The sequence below is a fragment of the Taudactylus pleione genome, unplaced genomic scaffold (assembly GCF_031769625.1).
Source record: "Taudactylus pleione unplaced genomic scaffold, aTauple2 ptg001066l, whole genome shotgun sequence".
In the NCBI taxonomy this organism is placed as follows: Eukaryota; Metazoa; Chordata; class Amphibia; order Anura; family Myobatrachidae; genus Taudactylus; species Taudactylus pleione.
Window position 1 is genome coordinate 325,200 of NW_028285467.1, and position 4,663 is coordinate 329,862.

The 4,663-nt window shown below is 40.8% G+C and overlaps 1 pseudogene; it reads left to right on the forward strand.

Moving 5' to 3' along the window:
* The first annotated feature begins 1,386 nt into the window (after positions 1 to 1,386).
* Positions 1,387 to 2,139, forward strand: LOC148453891 (N-alpha-acetyltransferase 40 pseudogene; annotated as a pseudogene).
* Positions 2,140 to 4,663: the final 2,524 nt, after the last annotated feature.

Consider the following 4,663-nt stretch of genomic DNA (forward strand, 5'->3'; position numbering starts at 1 on the left):
ATGTCAATGGCCAGCAGAGAAAATCCCTCAAAGTATAAAGCAAGGAGTTGTTCCAACTTTTTTGGGTACACATTGGTGACTGTACATGGATAATCCATGTGGTGATGGCTCTTTTCAGGGACATAGATATGGAATAACCAAAGCTGGTAATTGGTATATATATATTAGTTAAAACAGGTTTCAATATTTGGATGTATGATAGATAGTCAATAGGTTGACACCACATGGTCAACATGCAAGACAGTGTCAACAATTAAAATGACAACCTGGATTTAAGTTGAAGGGTCAAAAGGTTAACATGGTCAAAAGGTCAACCACAAATGGTCGACACAGAAAATGTTGACACATGGTTTCTCATGATTTTAATGGTTAGGCTGTGATGAGATGGTTAGGGTTAGGCACCAGGGGGGTTAGGGATAGGCACCAAGGAGGGGATTAGGGTTAGGCACTAGGGGACGGTTAGGTTTAGGGTGAGGGTGAGGATTAGGGTTAAAATAAAATAAAAATGTGTTGACCATTTGATCATGTAGACCAGTTGACCCTGCCAGCCTGAATCTGTGTCAACTAAATTACAGTTGACCATTTGACTCTGTCAACCTATGGCCTGTTAATCATCTGGTGTCAACCAATTGACTGCCTATCTATACACTGTTCATCTTTCAGTCCACACCCCAATATCTTTAGGAGTCAATTTGCATTAAAAAAGCAGACCAGATAATCATCAAAATATATATTGAATTTTAATTAGACATGCATGAGACAAAATATTAATACTTATTAGCACTGTGATGTGCACCGACCCCAGTGTTTTACATTTGGTTTTGGATCTGTATCTTTGTCAAGGTTTTGGATCTGGATTAGTTTTTACAAAACTATCCTTGCGTATTTTGCTTTTGGTTTTGGATCTGTATTTTTTTTTTAAATCATAAAAACAGCTGAAATCACATCATTTGGGCCTGTTTTTGCTCCTACAGTATTATTAACTTCAATAACTTTTATTTCCAGTCATTTCCAGTCAATTTTGAATACCTCACAGCTCACAAATATTGATTTCATCCAGTTTAGACCAAAAGGTTGCATCAAGCTAGCTGGCTGACTAAGTTAAGTGACAGCAGTGGGTGGCACTAACATGTGGCAGTTCAGCTTCCATTATGGCACAGAGTGGCACTGCAGTGGCAGACAGGATGGCAGTTTAATAAACTATACAACCTCAAAGGAAGTTTAAAAACCAAGAATGTTTTCATTAATCAAGAACTAGGTCAGAGGCCTGAGGGAGTTGGAATATGTTTATGGACTGAAGACATTGAAAGGACAGAAGAATTGATTAGTTTTTAATTAATTTATTTTAATTTTTGATTATTAAATATATTTATGAGCTTCTTTTCCCCCTCCAGCATTGAACCGAACTGGGCTTTAGAGTATTATGTCATCAGCTATGTCAGGGGGAGGAAGTCTGTTTGTGCAAAAGAAAAAAAGAAAAATGAGAAACTTGCTGCAATGGCAGCTGTGTGTGCCAAGGTACAAGTGGCCAATGTGCTGGGTGACCCTTTAGGAGCCTTTCCAGTCTTTAAGAAGTTTGACATAAATGGGTTGAATCTGTCTAGAGAGTGCTGCAGAGTAACAGATGTGGGCCAGAAGACTCTAGACTGGGTATTTGAACTCACAAAGACAAATATGCAGCTGCTATATGACCAGAACGAGTGGGGATGGAAGGAGCGGGTAAAGCGTGAAGAGCTGACAGATGAACGTGCCTGGTACCTTATTGCCACAGATGAGCTTTCTGCGCCTGTTGGTTTTCTGCACTTCAGATTTGACAATGAGTGCGGGGATGAGGTCCTTTATTGTTATGAGGTGCAGTTGGAGATCCATGTCTGCAGGAAAGGCGTGGGGAAATTCCTGGTAAGAATCTTACAATTGATGGTAAAGAGCACACAGATGAAGAAATTCATCCTTGCAGTGTTCAAATACATTCACAGTTCTTACCAATTCTTCAGAGATGCTTTACAGTTTGTGATAGATGAGACCTCTCCCAGTGTATCGGGGTGCTGCAGTGATGATTGCATGTATGAGATTCTGAGCCACAAGACAAAGGTTGGAGATGGTCCCCATTCACATTCAGGACATTGTGTAGGCTGCTGACACTGAATTAGGTGGTTGATGGACACATGGGAAATTATGGTGGGGTTCAAGAGGACACAGCGATTGTCAATATTGTCTGTTTTGTACTCTTCTAGTTTTTTTTTATTTAGTGATGTTTAAATACTGTGCTATTGTGCACATATACGTGTGACTTATGCCACCGCAAGTCCTTTTAACAGTAAATAAATTCTTGCTTGAATCCAAAAAAAAAAAAAATTACGAGGGAAGATCAATGTTCGATCAAGTTCTTCAGTTTATGAAACACATCTTTGATCTGGAGGAGGATTTTATACATCTAATAGAAATGCGGTGGCCTTGCTTGTGGAGGTGCTGCTAGTACACACTGTAAGCAGACATTTACTTTGTGCTCAGAGAGGTTGTTAGGAATAATGGGACCAAGACTTACTGTTTACATCAGAGGAAAGCAGCCTGTAGCTCTCCAGCTGAACTACAACTCCCAGCATCTATGATGCTTGCTGGGCCTACTGGAAGTTATTTGTCAACAACAGGTGGCATGCCTCAGGTTACCTCTGCCTGCTTTACGCACCCTATGTAACATGTAACTATGTATATTAAAATGTATTTGCACTTTATTCCACATATCCTGGCAGGAAGATGCTCTGTGCTGCTGCTCATATTTCTGGTCTCTCTCATGACACCCACTATCTACATTATCCAGTTATTCTGCTTAGAGTCACCTACCTACGGAAGGGTCAGGCATTTATTGGGCTGAACGGTTATTTATAACAGCCTATCAATTCACCAGGGTCCTGGGGTAACCAGTTGGGGTTGGGAGCAATGAAAAAAACTGGGTAAATTTGAAAATCTACCATGTTTTCCCCACCCCATCAACTGGGTGGTTCAGAATTTTTTTTAAAAAATAAAGGAGCATATAGGGGATAACATTCAGCAACCACATGTCAAAATCTTCAGTGGCTGTGGCAGTTCACTTACCAACATGGTACATCTAGGACAGAGAATGACACTACAGAGGCAGTCAGGATGGCAGTTTAATAAACTATAAAATGTAAAATGTCAGGCAGCAATTCCCCAAACAAAACATAATGCAAAGAAAAGAGGTGCAAGATAGAATTGTCCTTGGGCCCTTCCACCAACCCTTATGATGTATATATTAAACAGAACATGCACAGTTTAATAAACTAATCACTTTAGCAACAGGGTCTGCCAATTGTTGCTGAAGCGATTGTTTTTTGTGCCCCCACAAAACAAACTACCAATGGGCAGCTGACATCATCATCATCATCATCATCCAATTCCTCACCCTCACAACATCATCACACAATATTAATTTGCCCCATTTGGAATCCACTATTACAGCCTCAGGTGCCTCTGTAATTTTTGGATGTAATTGGCAATAAAGAGTTTCCTCGTGAAATTTGTAGTTAATTTTGATGAATATCATCATTTCCACATTTTGAGGAAGTAGCCTCCTACGGCGATCACTGACAAGGTTCCCAGCTGTGCTGAAATCTCTGAGTACACACTGGAGAATGGGCAGCTCAAGTAAAGCAAAGCCAGTTTGTGCAAGGGCCTTCAAATTGCCTTTTTTTTCCAGTCAGTAGTGAAACAGACTGTCTGACATGTCTATTTGGACTCTATAATTAAAATAGTCCTCAACCATTCTTTGAATGGTGACTGTATCAGATGGAGTCACGGTAGAAGTCTCATTAATTGTAGGCAATTCATTTAGACCCAACCAGATGTCAAAACTTGGTTGTGTTGACTCATCTGCATCACCAGTGGGACTTTGGGAAAGTTTAGTTTTTTCCTGGCAGCTGCACTTGCTGGAGAAACTGAATGAGAAGGCATCAGTGCATCATGTGCCACTTGAGCTGACAATTTCCTTACCAACAGCTCTTTGCATCTCTTCAGATCTGTGTCTGCTGGGAAGAAAGACACGAGGTATGACTTAAACCTAGGACCAGCATGGTCACCAAAATGTATTGATCCAATTGTAAGATCCTGACAAACCTTGGATCCTGGTAAAGCGAATAAAGGATTTGATATACAAGTCCAACATACTTAGCAGTTCCTCCTTCAGTTTCTCAAACTGCTTTTCCAACAGTCTAATTAGAGGAATTACCTGACTCAAGCTGGCAGTGTCTGAACTAACCACAGGTGACTACTTCGAAGAGTTTCAGCACTTTGCACAACATGGAAAGTATGTTCCACTGAGCTTGAGTAAGGTACATTCCCCCTTCTCTACCTATGTCATTCACGTAGCTTTGGATGGCTTTTTGCTGTTCCTCCATCCGCTGAAGCATATAAAGGGTGGAGTTCCACCTTGTAACTACCTCTTGCTTCAGCTGGTGACAGGGCAAATTCAACATCTCTTGCAGGTGCTGCAATCTTCTACATGCACCTGCTGAATGACGAAAATGTCAAGAAATTTTGCGGGCCACCGAGAGTATCTCCTGCACAGCCCCGTCATTTTAAAAACATTTTGCACCATCATGTTGATTGTGTGGGCAAAACATGGGATGTGTTGGAATTCACCCTGCTA